Raw genomic sequence first — 21,077 nt, 5'->3', positions numbered from 1 at the left:
CAGAAGGGGCGGCCAATCACCTTCTTCGGCCGAGGAATGAACAGCCAATCGACATGCGCAGGAGGAGAAGTGGGTGTTTGTTTGCCCGGGGGTTGCCTTAGTGCAGCCGATTCGTTCCATGGGTGAGAAAGCCCAGAGATGAGGCTGGGTCATGTGACTGGAGCTGCCAGTGATGAGCCGCGCCATGTGACTGTCCTGTGCTATGGTGAGATAGAAGGAGAGCAGAGGTGTGTGGGCAGAGGGAGCATGATGGACCACATGAGTGTCTGCACCATTGCTGTACTACAGCACAGGGGGAGGGGGGACCAGATATATGGAGGAGAGCTATGAGGTACATGGAGGGATGCTATGAGGTACTTGACGATGTGTAATGTGCTGCAGCTCAGTGATGTTACCGGACAACAGAGAGGTGTGAGGTTCTGAAGGCCGGGTCATACGTATTATATGTTTACAGTGTGATGTGCTGCAAGAAGGGCAGCTATCAGCTTTAGGCCTGACTATGTGCCCATCCTACCAAATTCACACACCGGCCACCTCACCTGTACACACTCAGCCCCCCCCCCCCCAACCCTGTATATATGTCAGCCCCACACACACACACATCTGTATATTTGTCAGCCCCCCCCCCCCCCCCACACACATCTGTGTATTTGTCAGCCCCCCCCCCCCTACACACTTGTATATTTGTCAGGCCCCCCTCACACAAACACCTGTATATATGTCAGCCCCCCTCACACACACCTGTATCTATGTCAGCCTCCCCCCCCCCCACACACACACACACCTATATATATGTCAGCCCCCCCCCCTCACACACACCTATATATATCAGCCCCCCACACACACCTGTATATATGTCAGCCCCCCTCCCACACACACCTGTATATTTGTAGTCAGAGTCTTCAAGCGGGAAATGCGATACTCCTAAGAACCAAGGCCTGAGGTGTGCCTTGGCCTAGCTGGTCGGTATGCCTGAGAAGAGGGCATACCCTGAATGTAAGAGTAAGAACAAAATACTATGAGAATGTATGAAACTGGGGAACGGGTGGGTGGGAACCCAGAAAACCTACCGACCCTGGCCCTGACGGAGGAGGAGGTTTAAATAGCCCTCTCAGGCTCCTCCTACAAATACAGGCTGGCCTGCGGCCAGCCTTCAACTTGTAGTCAGAGTCTTCAAGCGGGAAATGCGATACTCCTAAGAACCAAGGCCTGAGGTGTGCCTTGGCCTAGCTGGTCGGTATGCCTGAGAAGAGGGCAAAAAGACACAAAATTTAGGTGAAGAAGGGAAGGTAAAGAACCATCACGGATAAAGGTGTGCTCTCGGACGGCAGCAGTACGTATCCAGCAAGTAACTGGAAAGTGTTTGCAATGGCAAAAGAACACACTGACTCCTGACTTGGCGATGAGAAAGAACCCCCTATCGAACCTGTGACACTACCCTGAACCCAACAGAACATCCCCCTGAAAGATTGAATTGAGCCGGATGCCCTCGACACCCAGACCTGAGAATAAACTGCTTGTGAAATGAGAGGATACGAGAGGGGAATGGAACAAGGCCTGGCCCGAGAAAACCCCTGCAAAGATCGCAAAATACCCCAATGAACACCAGTGAAATAGCCCAGAGACATACCCCCCCGAGAGGGTGAGTGGCAAAAAGACCACTAGCAGGAGTGTGAAAAGCTGGAAACCTGATGGATGTGACGGAGTAAGCGGATAAGGCTCATGCACCATGGCAACAATACTGTCAACCTGGAGAAACCTTACCGGACTCAGGACCCAGGTCCCACAGGATACGATCGGGTCATGCTACAGCCTGAACCCAACAGCTGGGACAGAATCCTGAACCAAGGAGGGCCAACCTCCCTCCCAGGGAAATAGTCCCCATGGCATGATACAGACATACCCAAGCCCCCCCCCCCTACTCGGAACAAGCTGGGGATCGGAAAAGACGACTGGACTGATGTCCCTAAGTGGAACTCCAGGCAATAAGTTCCAACAAGATCAGAGCCAAGATTGGAATCCAAAAACCATTGTGACATCTGCCCAACCTACCCCCCAAGGACCGTCACGGGGACGTGGCTTAACAAATACCCTGAGAGAGACTATACATCCCTGGGCAGTAACCAGGGCCTCAACACAACAGGACATCAACTGAAGGAAAAATTGACAGCTTCTGACCCAAGGGTGAGCCCAGTGGTGAAAAGACATCAGCACCAATCAACTAGCCCCCAACAACGGCCGGGCTGAAGGAAGTGATAGCAAGCATGGATGATATCGGTATGGATTCCAAGACGGCCCAACCTGAAACACAAACTAGAGAAATGACAGACAACCAGACATGAGAACAACAATACCCCCCTGCCTAACTGAATGAAACATGAGCAGAAAAGTCAAGACCACTGCGCTTAAAAGAAACTGACGGATGGACCCCCCCCCCCACCCAACATGTAAGTGGTAAGTGAGCCCGAGTAACCTGCAGTGCAGAGGCAGGTAATTAACTGAAAACTCAGGGCTAGCGTACCCACAGGCCATGGTGGGTAGTCGTATATATGTGGTGAATGAACATGCAACGTATGACGTATGGTATACGGGCGAGAAGATTGAGGACAACAATCAATTAATAAACGAAACCTCAGCCCGTATGGATCTATAGACGTGACAGATCCTGACATGTGAGCCCTAGCTACCTGATCTAGGTACAAAACATGACACAGACACGATGGGACATGACAATCAACAAAGACGAACGACTAACAGAGTATGCCATGAGTGAACAACGCCCCTCTGAGAAACTCTGAGACTGAACACCAAGTCTGAAAAACCATGACAGGCATGCAGGCAGCAACACAAAGACAGAAAACGCTGAGACAGAAAACGCTGAGACAGAAACACAACATGCCATGATAAAAAACACCATGACAGAAAACGCTGAAACTTAATGCTGAAGCAGAAATGTAGTGACAGAAACAGAGGCAAAACGCAATGACAGCAACAACCAAGTCTAAAACGCTGAGGCATAAATGAAATGCCAGAAAAACGCTATGACAGCAGTCCAGGGGCAGACAGAAGTCCAAGGGCAGAACGCTATGACAGAAGTCCTGGGGCAAAACGCTATCACAGGTAACCAGGGGCAGAAACGCTATGCCAGACATGCTGAACAGAACGCTATGACTGAAAAGCTGGACAGACAGCTATGACAGTAATGACCGCTGACAGGAGATGCTGCACAGAAACGCTGTGCCGGAAATGCAGCGCAGAGCGCTGTGCCGGAAATGCAGTGCAGAGCGCTGTGAGGGAAATGCAGCGCAGAACGCTGTGACGGAAAAGCCGCACAGAACGCTGCGACAGAAAGGCTGCGACAGAAATGCTAGACTGAGCGCTGCGACAGAAATGTCACGTGGAGCTAAGGCGGAGGGGGGGGAGACCCGCCACGTGGAGCTCAGGCGGGTCCACCACGTGGAGCTCAGGCGGGTGGGGAGACCCGCCACGTGGAGCTCAGGCGGATGGGGAGACCAGCCACGAGGAGCTCAGGCGGGTGAGGAGACCCGCCACGTGGAGCTCAGGCGGGTGGGGAGGAGAAAAACCTGCCACGTGGAGCACAGGCGGGGGGGTGCCCACCACGTGGAGCACAGGAGGCCCACCACGTGGAGCTCAGGAGGCCAACCACGAGGAGCTCAGGCGGGTGGGGAGGAGGAAACCCACCACGTGGAGCACAGGCGGGGGGGGGACCCACCACGTGGAGCTCAGGAGGCCAACCATGTGGAGCGCAGAGGGGGGGGGGGGAGACCCAACACGTGGAGCTCAGGAGGCCCACCATGTGGAGCTCAGAGGGGGGGAGAGACCCGACACGTGGAGCTCAGGAGGCCCACCACGTGGAGCTCAGAGGGGGGGGGGGAGACCCAACACGTGGAGCTCAGGAGGCCCACCACGTGGAGCTCAGAGGGGGGGGGGAGACCCAACACGTGGAGCTCAGGAGGCCCACCACGTGGAGCTCAGGAGTGTTATTAGATGTGTGAAATTGCTTCGGGTGCCCTTTGCACATCGTACTTTACAGTTTAGTCAGGTAAAACATAATTTGAATGAGCTGCAAAATTCTTTTGTGAATATAAGTAATATTAACGAGTATCTGTAACCCATATTTTTTTTTTTTTTGTTTTGGATAGAGCAGTAAGGGACAGCTCAAATCTCAGATCATTTTGCGGTTCGTGAGATTAAAAATATTTCTCATGGAAACCATGATTATGGGTCAGAAAGTGAAGAAATACAACAACATGTACTGTTCTCACCAGAAGAAGAGCTGGAGGGGGAATCTTCCAATAAGGACACCTGGTGATAACTGATTAAATGAGAAATTTTTCACTTACAGTATTTAAAGCTAAAACGCGATCACTACTAATGCACTTCATTTAGCAGGTAGTGTTATGATCATCGTACTGGAAAAATCCCTGTGCAGCTGCTGATTTAATACAGGACAAACAACCACTGCTTAGCTGCTTAACCGACATGCCCTATCCACTGATTGTGGAAGAATAAGGGGAATAAAACTATTTTGTTGTAAGGGTTTGATCAATCCTCCGTACTCATGTATGTACTCAGTACTTGTAGAGCACCCATTCAGAGCCCCTGTCCCCTTTTACAGCAAAGTTGGAAATATTTCATTATTCAAGTGACTACAGGAATACATATAATGATTGCACCGGGTAAGGTATTAACAAACTTCTGATCCAGCTCAGCGTATGGAGCAGTGCATAATTCATATCCCCTTTGGTTTACCTGCACATAGTTCTAAAAAACGTTACTGCAGGAAAAAACGCCTATGTGAGGGGGGGGGGGGGGGGAGCCAGCGCAGCCGAAAACCTCCCCCTCCCCCCGCCAGGAGAACCGGCGGGTATAAGGCATATGTAAGGGGGGAGGGGGGGCCGGCACGGCCGATTACCTCCCCCCGTCAGGAGAATCGGCGGAACACAGCATATGTGGGGGGGGGGGGGGAAGAGGGAGACGGCGCGGCCGATAAGCTCCCCCTCCCCCCCCCGCGAGGAGAAACGGCGGGTGCTCCGTACCTGCGAGGGGAGAGGGGGAGCCGGCGGCGGCAGACTATCTCCACCTCCCCTCACCAGGAGAATCGTATCCGAGACCCACCAGGCGTGCGGCTCCCTTGTGGGAATGATGCATGGAGAGCGGAGCTGGCGGGCGGCTCCCTCGTGGAGCTACATGCAAGGGGAGTAGGTGAACAACCCCCTCCCCAATGAGAGGCGGAACATAACGGAAGGACGCCCCCCTCTCCCCCCGGCATGAGCACCAGGAGAAGGGGACGGGCGGCACGCCAGCCAGAGCTGTGGGTGGTGAAGGGAGGAAGTAGGACGGACGGATGGATGAACTGTCCCGTCCCCCCCATACCTGAACGCCGGGAAAAGCAACCGCCACCCCCCTCCCTGCTGGAACACATGGTTGAACACGGGGGGGTGACGGCAGGGTGGCCTCCACAAGCTAGTGGACCCAGGGATGAGGGAGGGAGGCAGGCAGGCAGCCGACCGCCGCTCTGAAAAGACATGCTTCCACCCAGAAAACCTACCGACCCTGGCCCTGACGGAGGAGGAGGTTTAAATAGCCCTCTCAGGCTCCTCCTACAAATACAGGCTGGCCTGCGGCCAGCCTTCAACATGTCAGCCTCCCCCCCCCCCCACACACACACCTGTATATATGCCAGCCCCCCCTCACACACCTTTATATATGTCACCCCCAACACACCTGTATATTTGTCAGTCCTCTCTCACACACCTGTATATATGTCAGCCCCCCCCCCACACCTGTATATATGTCAGCCCCCCCCCCACACACACACACACCTGTATATATGTCAATCCTCCCTCTCAAACACACACACCTGTATATATGTCAAACTCCCTCTCACACACACACACCAGTATATATGTCAGCCTTCTCACACACACACACACCTGTGTATATGTCAGCCCCCCCTCACACACACCTGTGTATATGTCAGCCCCCCTCACACACATCTGTATATATGTCAGCCCCCATCAAAAACACTCATCAGTAGCAAAACCGTAGTGATCATCTATAAATAGGAAAAACAATCATATTTCAATTATCTAAAGGAATTGTAGGAACAAGTGGGCAAATACAGTGACGTCACTAGGGTTGGTGTCACCTGGTGTGGTAAAACATGGTGTCACCCCAACGCCCCCCCCCCCCGGCACTGAGCAGGCTAGTGCTTTGGGGTGCGGCTCTCCCCCCTTAACCTGCCACAATGGATGGTACTGGAATGGGATTGGGGGACTGAATGGCGCTGGAATGGGATTGGGGGAATAAATGGAGTCGGGATGGATGGAGCCAGGTTGGGATCAGAGGATGGATAGAGCCGAGATGGGATTGGGGTAATAGATTGAGTTGGGATGGGATTGGGGTGATGAATGGAGCTGGGATGGGATCAGGGGAATGGATGGAGCTGGGATGGGATCAGGGGGGGTGAATAGAGCTAGGATGGGATCAGGGGATGGATAGAGCCAGGATGGGATCAGGGGATGGATAGAGCCAGGATGGGATCAGGGGATGGATAGAGCCAGGATGGGATCAGGGGATGGATAGAGCTGGAATGGGATCTTTGATTTGAGGTGGGTGGGGGTTAGAGGATATGTGCTAGGGGTTGCTTTGGGGGGGGCGTGTCAGAAACCATGAATCAGACCGAAACAGAAGTACAATTAAACACTTGTTTATTAAATAAAAATAAAAAGGTCAATAGAAAAAGCATAGCCAGAGTCCAGTAGCCGGATAGAGTAATCAGCCAGGCCAGAGTTCAATAACCAGATCGGGTAATCAGCCAGGCCAGAAGTCAGGGATACAAGTAGAGCAACAGCATGCAGGATAAGGAGCCAGAAGGGATGTCAGCATGCCAGTCTTTAAACAGAACCACAGGAGATGGTTTCTTGTGATGTGACCAAGGCGAAGGCAGAGGGGAAGTGAGTTGGACAGCTTTAAGTAGGCAGGTCAGACAAGCATGATCAGGAACAGCTGGTAACTGTGGAGAGAGATGAGAGCTGGCAATTAGCCGACAGCTGAGCAGCCAGCCCAGAGAAGGAAGGGCTAAGCCAGCGCTCTCCTTGGAGGGCCACTGGGCTTGAGGGGAAACCATCTATGGAACTCGCGGAGGAGGACAGGCATGTATGTCTGAGGATGAAACCCAGGAGCGTTCCTCCGGACCGTACTATGTAACTATGTACCCCTTACAATGCACCAGGTACTGTATGCGCCCACGGAACCTACGGGAGTCAACAATGGATTGTACCTCATACTCCTCATGGTTCTCAACCTGAATAGGGTGAGGGTGTGGCACCGAGGTGGTAAATCGGTTACAGACCAACGGTTTCAATAAGGAGACATGAAACACATTTGAGATGCGCATACTAGTAGGAATGTCCAACGCGTAAGCCACTGGGTTAATCCTGCGAAGGATACGGAAAGGCCCAATAAACCGAGGTGCAAACTTCAGTGAGGAAACACGAAGCCGGTGGTTTCGAGATGACAGCCAGACCCTGTCTCCAACCTGCTAGGAAGGCGCAGGCAGGCGTCTGCGGTCAGCATGGAGTCTGTACCTATCATTAGCATGACGCAAAGCCTCCTGGACTTGTACCCAAGTGGAATGAAGACCACGGAGCTGCTCCTTTAATGCAGGAATACTCTGCGGAACAAACGAGTCAGGCAAACTCTGCCCATAGTAATAGGTCTGACCAGTTGTTATGGTGGTCAGAAATATAGCAACGTAGGAATTGCTCCAAGGATTGATTGACTTGCTCTGCAGCCCCATTAGACTGTGAGTGATACGCAGAAGAGAATGCAAGCTGGATTCCCAACTGTGCACAAAAGGCTCGCCAGAACCGGGAGACAAACTGACTGCCCCTGTCCGAGACAATCACCTTGGGTAGCCCATGTAAGCGAAAGATCTCCTGAGCAAAAATGGAAGCCAGTTCCTTAGAGGTAGGCAACTTCTTAAGTGGAATACAATGACACATCTTTGATAACCGGTCAACCAACATAAGGATAACAGTGTTGCCTTGTGAGTTGGGCAACTCCACAATGAAATCCATTGACAGGTGAGTCCAGGGCTTCTCTCCATTGGGTATGGGTTGTAGGAGGCCCACTGGAAGGTGTCGTGGAGTCTTACTCTGAGCACACACGGGACAGGCAGCTATGAAGGCAGTAACATCAGCCCATAGACTAGGTCACCAGAATTGTTGGGAAATGACCCAAATGAGTTGATTCTTCCAAGGATGGCCAGCTGCCTTTGGAGAATGGTAAGTCTGGAGCACAGCAGTACGGAGACTCTCTGGGACAAAGCAGCGGTCACAAGGTTTCTCAGGAGGAGCATGGACCTGAGCAACAAGAATTTTGTCACCCAAAGGAGAAGTAAGACTGGTGCGAACCGTAGCCTCTGTCAGTTCTCCAGTGGGATGCTACATCTATTCACCTCATGATCTGTCAGTCTTTTGAAACTTCATTATAGCAGGTATGTCAATGGTTCATGCTTGGTTGTCTTTGTATATATGATATATGCTGGAGGTCAATGATGAACCACCCCTTACTCTTTGAATTTATATATTTTATAGAATTACTGCCCGGGGGCTTCCCCTATATTGCCGCTCCGCCAAAGAGATCAAGTTGGTATCACATGACCATAGGCTTATACCTACAGATGTGGATATCTCTCCAATATAGAATTTCTCTGATTCTATTTTATGTAAATAACCAGGTAACCTATTTAATCTACATATGATTTAGATGTCTAACGATAGGTGGTTGTGATATTTCCAACTTTAAATTAAATTTTTTATACAGATTATCATCAGTAGCTCTCCTGTGGCCCCCTTATCCAGACATACCGGTGCTTGATTTAAAATCCTGCCTTAGTGTTATTCATTGGCCTGCTGCCAAACTTTGTGACGCAATTGACGAATTGGCATTTTTTTTTTTTTTTTTGGCAACGTCACATATGGTATGGACCTACGTTTTAAAAATGCTTAAATTGAATAAATATTTGAATATTATATATTGATATAATCTTGTTATATTCAATACTATGGTTACTATTGGAGTATGTTATCTCATTAAGTTACTGTCAATGGTAATGTGTTTATGATACTTTTGATCCATATTTTTCTATTGAGGAAGCGAGGAGAACCAAAAAATGTCGAGTGGTATACTCTGAAGTGATAAATGATACATATTTTCTTGTTTCATCATAGAATACTGATGTGGATAACAATTTTATTATTTAATTATGAATATTTTGTACCCTAATGAAATAAAAAAATGTTATTTTATGATACATACTCTGTGAATATCAATTTACTACATATTCATACAGCACCTTTAAAGTCCCGGGGTTCTTGCTCAACCCCTCTTTCCCGTTTTCAATTTTCTATTTAATTAGGGATGTGGTGCTAAATCTGTTTGTTTTTTCCTCTGTTGAACATCTGGTAACACTGCGGAGAGAGATGAGACCTGGTAATTAGCTGACAGCTGAGCAGCCAGCCCAAAGAAGGAAGGGCTAAGCCAGCCCTGACACTGTGCTGTGAAAGGGGGAATAATTGGTGATGCCGAATCGGAAGGCAGCCATGTTGGGTTGGCAAGACCATTTGGCATATATGTAGAGGCCCTGGCTCTTGGATGAGACACTACAGTAGTTGGATTGGATTTTACTGTGCTGGTACTCAGGCGTGATGTGGCAGCACTGGTACTGGGTCTAGGCATTTGTTGGGCCCATCGCCGGCAGCAGCGCTGGTACTAGGCATTTGTTCCTGGGGCCTAACGCTGGCGGCAGCGCTGGTACTGGGAATTTGTTCTTGGGGCCTTTTGCTGGTGGCAGCGCTGGTACTGGGCCTGGGACTATAATCCTGGTTTCAAGAGTGCCCTGCCCTTTTAGGAGGGAAGAAAGTTCTTTTGTACTACACAAAGCTGCGCTTAGGTTAACAGTGGCGGTTGCTGCCTCCCCTCAAACTAAAGTCCCAGAGGGAACTAAAGGTGTAAAATATTTTATGGCAAAATGGGGTCAGTGGTGCTACCTCAAGTGTGCACATATATGTAAAACATCCCTAAGAAACCTCCCTCAGAACAACTCCCCTATAGGTACTCTTAGGCCCCTTTCACACGGGCGTTTGTTCTGCCGCAGTTTAGCATGTTTATTTTTTTCTGCGAAATGACTCCAGGCACAGTGATCAGCTGCATTTGTACAGTGCGATTACCTGCGTTTATGTGTAGAGGTCGACCGATATATCGGCCGGCCGATATATCGGCCGATATTTGCCGGTTTTTAAATAATCGGCATCGGCCGATTTGTGCTGATAAAAAGCCGATTTAGAACTACAGCGGGACTTTGACTGACTTCTATACAGAAGTCATTTCAAAGTTGACTGAGTCGTCATAGCAACCCTTTCCTCCACTCTGGGCAGGCTGCCAAGAAAAGAACAGAAAGATACAATGTTTACACTTGAATGAATGAAGTCATCTCAGTGTGTAGAAGTTCTCAGTTTAACCATTTAAAGACTAAATCTTTTCTGACACTTGTTGCTTACAAGTAAAAATCCTGTATTTTCTGCTAGAAAATCACTTAGACCCCCCAAAAAAGATATATATTTTTTTAGCAGAGATCCTAGGGAATAAAATAGCGGTTGTTGCAATATTTTATGTCACACGGCATTTGCACAGAGGTCTTTCAAATGCATTTTTTTGGGAAAAAAAATACACCATTTAAAAAATAAAAATAAAATAAAAACAGTAAAGTTAGCCCATTTTTTTTTTTTGTCCAAAAGTTTTGACTACCTGTTTTTATTTAATATATATATATATATATATATATATATATATATATATATATATATATAATTTTTTTTTTTTTTCTAAATCATACATACAAGTAAACTGATTGGAGGTTTGTTTTGTTTAATAAATGTTTAAGTGTAAGAAATGTTCTGTATCACGTATGAAGGCCGCTTTCACACTGGAGCAGGCAGGCGTTGATGGTAAAACGCAAGTTTTAGCGGCTCTTTACCATCATTTTAGCGGCGCTATTTGGCTGCTAGTGGGGTACATATAACCCAGCTAGCGGCCAAGGAAGAGGTTAAATGAGCCCATGAAGCACCGCTGCCAAATCGCATTGCATGCGCTCCGGCAGTGGTGCCCATTCATATCAATGGGCAGGAGTGGTGGAGGAGCGGTATACACCACTCCAAACGTGCTGCTTGCAGGACTTTTTTTTTAAGATCCTGCCAGCGCATCGCCTCAGTGTGAAAGCACTCTGTCTTTCACGCAGACTGCAGGGGAGCCATTTTACAGGCACTTTACAGGCGCTATTTTTAGCCCAAAAGCGCCTTAAAACGCCCCAGTGGGAAAGGTGTGTGTTAGATCAAGGGGGATTAAAAATAAATAAATAAATAAATAAAATAAAATCGGCCTAACATATCGGCTCAAAAAAATCGGCGTCATATATCGGCTATCGGCCGCCATGATTTCTAAATATCGGCATCGGCATCGGCCAGAGAAAAACCCATATCGGTCGACCTCTATTTATGTGCGTTTTTTTTTGTGTGGTTGCCTTTAGCTGCAGTGTTATTCCCATAGCAACCCTTTTCTTTATGTTTTTAGTCCCTGGAATGTACCCATGATGCATTTCGGTCCTCTGTATTTTAAATCTGTTTCTTTGTTCTCTGGCTGAGTGTGTGTTGGAGTTTTGCAGGGAGAGGAGTGTTCAGTTTTGTGGCAGAGCTTTATTTGAAAAATGAATGCAAATATAGGTAGTTTGCTGGCAATGCTCATATTAAGGATGAAGACGAGAAGAGCGATCCAGAGTAGGTTACTGGGTCCATCCCTTAACGTCCCAGCGTCTATCAATTGACTACTTTACCCTTGTGTTCGATGAGCTGAGGACTCATGGGGACAAGTTCCAAAATTACACCAGGATGTTGGTGGCATGCTTCGCTGAGCTGTTGGGACTTGTTAGAGGACGCCTGACCAGAACCACGACCAACATGCGAAGAAGCATTAGTCCAGAAGAACGGCTGTTACTTACTTTAAAGTAGGTTTTCCATATGTTGAACAAATGCTTAAATTCATGTACATGCAGGTGTAGCCAATATTATTGACAATAGTGTGTGTGTGTATATATGTTCTTGCATAAAATATATGTTGAAAGGCTGGCCTTAGGCCAGCCTGTATTTGTAGGAGGAGCCTGAGAGGGCTATTTAAACCTCCTCCTCTGTTAGGGCCGGGGTTGTTGGGATTTCTGGGTGGAGGCACTCTCTTCTCTGCATCCATGTCGGCTTCCAGTGTGGGGGCGTTTCTTCCAGTATGGGAGGAGGGGAGGGAGTGATCGGCTGCCCCCAGCTCTTCTCTCTCCCCATGTGTATCGCTCGGCCCGCCCGCCGTTTCTGCCGGTGTGGGGGGAGAGGAGGGGGTAATCGGCCGCCCCCAGCTCCTCTCTCCCCCATGTGCAGTATGCTGTTCGCCTGTCATGGTTCTCTCCCCGCCTGCCCTCTCCCTATGTACATGGCCCCACGTGGTTTTCTCCCGGTTGTGAGGGGAGGGGTCGACTGGCTCTGGCTCCTCTCTCTTCTCAATTGTGCTTTTGCTCCGCCTGCCGATTTTCCTGGTGAGGGGAGGGGGAGGTAGTCGGCTGCCGCCGGCTCCCCTTCTCTCCTTGCAGGTTCGGAGCGCCCGCTGTTTCTCCTGGTGAGGGGGAGGTGATCGGCCGCCGCCGACTCCCCCTCTCCCCTCTCACATGCAGAGCGCCTGCCGATTCTCCTGGAGGGGGAGGTGATCGGCCACCGCTGGCTCCCCCTCTCCCCTCGCACATGCTGAGCACCCGCCGATTCTTCTGGCGGGGGGTGATCGGTCTCCACCGGCTCCCCTCCTCCCTCGCATGTGCAGAGTACCGGCCGATTCTCCTGGTGGGGGAGGTGATCGGCTGCCGCTGGCTCCCCCTCTCCCCTCACACGTGATCCAGCCTGGCCGTGCCTTTCGCCCACAGTCTCCCCTCAGCTCTCCTGCAGGGGGATGGGGAGGCAAGCGGTCATCCTCCACCTTACGATCTCCCCTCAACTCCGGGTGGCGAGTTTGCAGCTGCCCGGCGCTCATGGGGGGGGTGTTTAGCCACCTCCTCGCACTTATTTCCTGGGCTCAGTCCCCCCCCCCACCCCCCACCCCCCCCCCCCCCCAGTTAGAGAGAGAGAAAAAAAAAACAGGGTTTCTAGGATGTCCATGGAGGGTTCTGTCTAAACTAATTATTAGTTTGATGTTTGGTGTTAATATACAGTGGTGTGAAAAAGTGTTTGCCCCCTTCCTCATTTCCTGTTCCTTTGCATGTTTGTCACACTTAAGTGTTTCGGAACATCAAACCAATTTAAACAATAGTCAAGGACAACACAAGTAAACACAAAATGCAATTTGTAAATGAAGGTGTTTATTATTAAAGGTGAAAAAAAATCCAAACCATCATGGCCCTGTGTGAAAAAGTGATTGCCCCCCTTGTTAAAACATACTATAACTGTGGTTGTCCACACCTGAGTTCAATTTCTCTAGCCACACCCAGGCCTGATTATTGCCACACCTGTTCACAATCAAGGCATCACTTAAATAGGAGCTGCTTGACACAGTAAGGTCCACCAGAAGATCCTTAAAAGCTACACATCATGCCGAGACCCAAAGAAATTCAGGAACAATTGAGAAAGAAAGTAATTGAGATCTATCAGTCTGGAAAGGGTTATAAATCCATTTCCAAAGCTTTGGGAATCCAGCGAACCACAGTGAGCGCCATTATCCACAAATGGCGAAGACATGGAACAGTGGTGAACCTTCCCAGGAGTGGCTGGCCGCCCAAAATTACCCCAAGAGCGCAGCGACGACTCATCCAAGAGGTCACAAAAGACCCCACAACAACGTCCAAGGAACTGCAGGCCTCACTTGCCTCAGTTAAGGTCAGCGTTCATGCCCCATCAGGAAAAGACTGGGCAAAAATGGCCTGCATGGCAGAGTTCCAAGGAGAAAACCACTGCTGAGCAAAAAGAACATCAAAGCTCGTCTCAATTTCTCCACAACACATCTTGATGATCCCCAAGACTTTTGGGACAACATTCTGTGGACCGATGAGACAAAAGTGGAACTCTTTGGAAGGTGTGTGTCCAAGTATATCTGGCGTAGAAGGAACACTGCATTTCATAAAAAGAACATTATACCAACAGTAAAATATGGTGGTGGTAGTGTGATGGTCTGGGGCTGTTTTCAGGACCTGGAAGACTTGCCGTGATAAAAGGAACTATGAATTCTGCTGTCTACCAAGAGATCCTGAAGGAGAATGTCCGACCATCTGTTCGTGTACTCAAGCTGAAACGAACTTGGGTTCTGCAGCAGGACAATGATCCTAAACACACCAGCAAGTCCACCACCGAATGGCTGAAGAAAAACAAAATGAAGACTTTGGAGTGGCCTAGCCAAAGTCCTGACCTGAATCCTATTGAGATGTTGTGGTATGACCTTAAAAAGGCCGTTCATGCTCGAAAACCCTCTAATGTAACTGAATTAGGACAATTCTGCAAAGATGAGTGGGCCAAAATTCCTCCAGGACGCTGTAAAAGCCTCATTGCACGTTATCGCAAACGCTTGGTTGCAGTTGTTGCTGCTAAGGGTGGCCCAACCAGTTATTAGGTTTAGGGGGCAATCACTTTTTCACACAGGGCCATGATGGTTTGGATTTTTTTTCACCTTTAATAATAAACACCTTCATTTACAAATTGCATTTTGTGTTTACTTGCGTTGTCCTTGACTATTGTTTAAATTGGTTTGATGTTCCGAAACACTTAAGTGTGACAAACATGCAAAGGAACAGGAAATGAGGAAGGGGGCAAACACTTTTTCACACCACTGTACTTGCATATGCTACCTTATTGGATGGTATGGTTTCCATGCACTACATGGCATAAGAGAGGAACCTCCCAAAGGGTTATGGAGAGAAATTTAAACGCCATAATCACCCTAGAGTATAAGTACAACGCACAATTAGCATTAAATCCATACTTTTTCAGTCAGCATTTTCCGTCATAGCATTCTGTCCAGCTTTCTCCGTCATTGTGTTCGGTCCAGCATTTCTGTCATATCGTTCGGTCAGTATTTCCGTCATGGCGTTTCTGTTCAGCATTTTCCGTCATAGCATTCTGTCCAGCTTTCTCCGTCGTCAGCATTTCTATCATATCATTCGGTCAGCATTTCCGTCATGGCGTTTCTGTCCAGCTTTTTCCGTCATTGCGTTCGGTCCAGCATTTCTGTCACAGCGTTCTGTCCAGTATTTCTGTCCTATCGTTCAGTCCAGCATTTCTGTCACAGCGCTTAGTCCAGCATTTCTGTCACAGCGTTCTGTCCAGCATTTCTGTCACAGCGCTCAGTCCAGCATTTCTGTCACAGCGTTCTGTGCAGCATTTCCGTCACATCGTTCGGTGCAGCTTACCGTCACAGCGTTCTGTCCAGCGTTTCCGTCACAGCGTTCTGTCCAGCGTTTCTGTCACAGCGCTCAGCCAAGCATTTCTGTCACAGCGTTCTGTCCAGCATTTCTGTCACAGCGTTCTGTCCAGCATTTCTGTCACAGCGTTCTGTCCAGCATTTCCGTCGCAGCGTTCGGTGCAGCTTTTCCGTCACAGCGTTCTGTCCAGCGTTTCTGTCATAGCGTTCTGTCCAGCGTTTCTGTCATAGCGTTTTGTCCAGCGTTTCCGTCATAGCGTTCTGTCCAGCATTTCTGTCATAGCGTTTCTGCCCCTGGATGCCTGTCATGGCGTTCTGCCCATGGACTGCTGTCATGGCGTTCTGCCCCTGGACTGCTGTCATGGCGTTCTGCCCCTGGACTGCTGTCATGGCGTTCTGCCCCTGGACTGCTGTCATGGCGTTCTGCCCTTGGACTGCTGTCATGGCGTTCTGCCCCTGGACTGCTGTCATGGCGTTCTGCCCCTGGAATTCTGTCATGGCGTTTTGCCCCTGGACTTCTGTCATGGCGTTCTGAACCAGGATTTCTGTCATGGCGTTCTGAACCAGGATTTCTGTCATGGCGTTCTGAACCAGGATTTCTGTCATGGCGTTCTGAACCAGGATTTCTGTCATGGCGTTCTGAACCAGGATTTCTGTCATGGCGTTCTGAACCAGGATTTCTGTCATGGCGTTCTGAACCAGGATTTCTGTCATGGCGTTCTGAACCAGGATTTCTGTCATGGCGTTCTGAACCAGGATTTCTGTCATGGCGTTCTGAACCAGGATTTCTGTCATGGCGTTCTGAACCAGGATTTCTGTCATGGCGTTCTGAACCAGGATTTCTGTCATGGCGTTCTGAACCAGGATTTCTGTCATGGCGTTCTGAACCAGGATTTCTGTCATGGCGTTCTGAACCAGGATTTCTGTCATGGCGTTCTGAACCAGGATTTCTGTCATGGCGTTCTGAACCAGGATTTCTGTCATGGCGTTCTGAACCAGGATTTCTGTCATGGCGTTCTGAACCAGGATTTCTGTCATGGCGTTCTGAACCAGGATTTCTGTCATGGCGTTCTGAACCAGGATTTCTGTCATGGCGTTCTGAACCAGGATTTCTGTCATGGCGTTCTGAACCAGGATTTCAGTCATGGCGTTCTGAACCAGGATTTCAGTCATGGCGTTCTGTACCAGGACTTCAGTCATGGCGTTCTGTACCAGGACTTCAGTCATGGCGTTCTGTACCAGGACTTCAGTCATGGCGTTCTGCCCCAGGACTTGTCACAGCGTTCTGCCCCGGGGTTTTTGTCACAGTAGTCCGCCCCAACATGCTTTCCAGCATTTCTATCATAGCGTTATGCCCAAGATTTTCTGTCTTTGCGTCTCTACCCCAATGTTTCTGTCATAGTGTTCTGCGCCAGTTTTTTCTGGCTCAGCGTTCAGCCTCAGTGTTCTGGCTCGGCATTCAGTCTTAGAATTTCGGTCATAGCGTTTTCTGCCTCAGGATTTCTGTCTTTGCATTTCTGTCTCAGTGTTCAGTCTCAGCGTGTTTTCGGGCATTGCATTTCTGGCCAGGATTCTGTTGTTGCGTCGCTGTCTCAGTTTTTCTGTTATAGCATTTCTGCCCCAGGATTTCTGGCATTGCATTTATGCCTCAGCGTTTCAGTCTTGGTTGTTGCTGTCATTGCATTCTGCCCCTGGTTCTGTCACTACGTTTCTGCATCAGCATTAAGTTTCAGCGTTTTCTGTCATGGTGTTTTTCATCATGGAGTGTTGCGTTTCTGTCTCTGCGTTGCTGCCAGCTTGTCTGTCATAGTATTTCAGCCTTGGTGTTCAGTCTCAGAGTTTCTCAGAGGGGCGTCGTTCACTCATGGCATACTCTGGTAGTCTTTCGTCTTTGTTGATTGTCATGTCCCATTGTGATTGTGTCATGTTTTGTACCTGGGTCAGGTAGCTAGGGCTCACACGTCAGGATCTGTCACGTCTATAGATCCATACGGGCTGAGGTTTCGTTTGTTAATTGATTGTTGTCTTCGATCTTCTCGCCCGTATACCATACGTCATACGTTGCATGTTCATTCACCACATCTATACGACTACCCACCATGGCCTGTGGGTACACTAGCCCTGAGTTTTTTCAGTTAATTACCTGTCTCTGCGCTGCAGGTTACTCTGGCTCACTTACCACTTACATGTGGGTGGGGGGGGGGGGGTCCGTCGTCAGGTTTCATTTTATGCGCAGTGGTCTTGACTTTTCTGCTCATGTTTCATTCTTAGTTAGGCAGGGGGGCATTGTTGTTCTCATGTCTGGTTGTCTGTCATTTCTCTAGTTTGTGTTTCAGGTTGGGCCGTCTTGGCATCCATACCGATATCAACCATGCTTGCACTCACTTCCATCAACCGCCGGCCGTTGTTGGGGGCTAGTTGATTGGTGCTGATGTCATTTCACCACTGGGCTCACCCTTGGGTCAGAAGCAGTCGCAAATTTTTCTTCAGTTGATGTCCTGTTGTGTTGAGGCCCTGGTTACCGCCCAGGGATGTATAGTCTCTCTCAGGGTGTGTGCTAAGCCACATCCCCGTGACAGTCCTTGGGTGGTAGGTTAGGCAGATGTCATAATGATTCTGGATTCCACTCTTGGCTCTGATCTTGTCTAACATATTGCTTGGAGTTCTACTTAGGGACATCAGTCCAGTCGTCTTTTCCAATTCCCAGCCTGTTCCATGTAGGGGGGGCTTGGGTATGTCTGTATCATGCCATGGGACTATTTCCCAAGGAGGGAGTCTGGCCCTCCTTGGTTCAGGATTCTGACTCAGCTGTTAGGTTCAGGCTGTAGCATGACCCGATTGTATCCGGTGGGACCAGGGTCCTGTGTCCGGCATGGTTATCCGTGTTTGACAATATTATTGCCATGGTGCATGGGCCTTATACGTTTACTCCATCACATCCATCAGGTATCCAGTTTTTCACACTCCTGCTAGTGGTCTTTTTGCCACTCACCCTCTGGGGGGGTACGTCTCTGGGCTATTTCACTGGTGTTCATTGAGGTTTTTGCCATCATTTGCAGGGGTTCCTCGGGCCAGGTCTTGTTCCTTTCTCCTCACGTATCCTCTCATTTCAAGCAGTTCATTCTCGGGTCTGGGTGTCGCGGGCATCAGGCTCAATTCAATCTTTCAGGGGATGTTCAGTTGGGTTCGGGGTAGTGTCGCAGGTTCGATAGGGGGTTCCTTCTCATCACCAAGTCAGGAGTCGGTGTGTTCTTTTGCCACAGCGAATACTTTCCGGTTACTTGCTGGATACTTACTGTTGCCGTCCGGGAGCACACCATTATCCATGATGGTTCATTACCTTCCCTTCTTGACCTAAATTTTGCGTCTTTTTGCCCTCTTTTCAGGCATACTGACCAGCTAGGCCAAGGCATACCTCAGGCCTTGGTTCTTAGGAGTATCGCATTTCCCGCTTGAAGACTCTGACTACAAGTTGAAAGGCTGGCCCTAGGCTGTATTTGTAGGAGGAGCCTGAGAGGGCTATTTAAACCTCCTCCTCTATTAGGGCTGGGGTTGTTGGGATTTCTGGGTTCCCACTCACCCGTTCCCCCCAGTCTTTTCATACATTCTCATAGCTTTTTGTTCTTATTCTTACATTCAGGGTATGCCCTCTTTTCAGGCATACTGACCAGCTATAGGCCAAGGCACACCTCAGGCCTTAGTTCTTAGAGTCTTCAAGTGGGAAATGCGATACTCCTGACTACAAATATATATTATGAATCTATTGCCTAATCTATATCCCAACAGCGATTTTTCTCGCATTACTACCATTACCATTATTTTTTTATCCTTGAAAATTACTTATCGTGCCTTGCAGAGTCTGTTTTTTTTCTGATCCTTACCATATATTTATCATATCCATATGTGATAGGGCCTAATCTGTGTGGAGGCGCATAACGTTTCTGTCCCAACAAAGAAAATGTTCACTATTTTCTGGTGTTTTACTTCTAGTGAAAATCGTGAATGTCTTCTTCTTTTTTTTTTTTTTTTTTTTGCAAATAAGAAACATCATAATATTTCAGTAGTTTATAATTATGTAGGTGAGCTCTGAACACAAAGGCAGAAATTTACATTATCAAGAAAGGTACCACCAAATTATTTTTTATTAGACTCACCCACCACAAGGCTTCCTGTTTGGATGCCAGCACCTACTACCAGAGCCAAGGGAACATTTAATCTTTGGGCTGCGATGTGTTAAAAGTCAGCAGCTACATAGGTGCTGATGTTTGTTACCATGTAGAACTCCATATGTATATTGATTTTTTTTTTTTGTTTTACTATTTTTTTATATTTTCTGAATGATCAGTTTTGTATTGCAGATACCTTGCCACTGGTGCCAGTTTCACCTCCTTCCATCATCAATTTCTGATGGGAATTTCCACCGTATCCACCATTGTGCACGATACCTGTCTTATTATATGGGAAGAACTGAAAACATCAGTCATGCCGGAACCAACATCCCGTGTGTGGGAGGAAATAGCGGAGGAATTTTGGGATAAGACCAACTTCCCAAACTGCATTGGGGTGTTAGATGGGAAACACATCCGGCTCATCAAGCCTCCAAAATCCCGTTCCCGCTTTTTTAACTACAAAAAATACTTTTCCATTGTCGTCCTGGGATTCAGCGATGCAAATATGAAGTTCATCGCTGTGGATGTTGGAGCGTATATGGGAGTTCTGGAGATTCCAGAATTTTCAGAAATTCCATAATGGGCCGGCGGTTTGAATATGGAGAATTTCAGGTGCCACAGTCAAGGTCTCTCCCTGGTACTGCTGGACCGGATCTTCTGTTCGTAGTGCTCGGAGAGGAGGCATTTGCCTTATCTACCCACCTGCTCAGGCTCTGTACCAGGCATGGTCTCACTGCCAGGAGGCAAATTTTTAACTATCGACTCAGCAGAGCTAGAAGAATGTGCGCATTTGGGATTTGCACTGCCAAATGGCGTATTTTGATGACAGCCATGCATCTAGAAGTCGATCATGCCGTCAATGTGGTTCTGGCATGTTGTGTTCTCCACAATTTTCTGAGGGGTAAGGAGATTGTGGCCACCGAATCCTCTGTTTCCGAAGAACCCATGGGTCGTGTTACTGGCACTCATCCCAGTAATCAGGCCCTACAAGTCCGTGAACATTTCACAGATTACTTTCTGACTGAAGATGGACAGCTGCCATGGAAATATGACTAAATTTGTTACCGGTGTTGAATGAACCTTACATGTCAAAGCTTTACTGTTCTTTATCACAGTTTTCATGTCAGTTTTCACGTTTGCCTTAAATAAAGTAGTCGACAATTTTCTACAATTTAAATTGTTTTTATTTCTATCTTTTGCTATGCAAAGGGTCTAAAAAAAAATAGACAAACCTTAGAAAACATTGAATGCTTGCAAGTATAGAAAACTGTTTTTAATTCCTTTGGAATATATAAAATTTCCTTTTTAGTTTCAAGTATTGACTCAGTGCAACAGATAACGAGTCCCCAAAATCCCCCCCCCCTAAAAAAAATAAATAAAATAATACAG

General features: G+C 48.3%; 1 long non-coding RNA gene across 1 annotated transcript; it reads left to right on the top strand.

Moving 5' to 3' along the window:
• Positions 1-39: 39 nt before the first annotated feature.
• LOC143934025 (uncharacterized) lies at positions 40-20,859 on the top strand. Its single transcript, XR_013263193.1, has 2 exons — positions 40-205; positions 19,878-20,859. It is a non-coding gene; the product is annotated as an uncharacterized LOC143934025 (long non-coding RNA).
• The last annotated feature ends 218 nt before the right edge of the window (positions 20,860-21,077 follow it).

Source organism: Lithobates pipiens, unplaced genomic scaffold, assembly GCF_037356315.1.
Source record: "Lithobates pipiens isolate NorthernLeopardFrog02 unplaced genomic scaffold, aLitPip1_a1.2 Scaffold_27, whole genome shotgun sequence".
Taxonomy (NCBI): domain Eukaryota; kingdom Metazoa; phylum Chordata; class Amphibia; order Anura; family Ranidae; genus Lithobates; species Lithobates pipiens.
The sequence above is the reverse complement of the archived record's forward strand: the minus strand, read 5'-3'. Positions and strand labels throughout refer to the sequence as shown.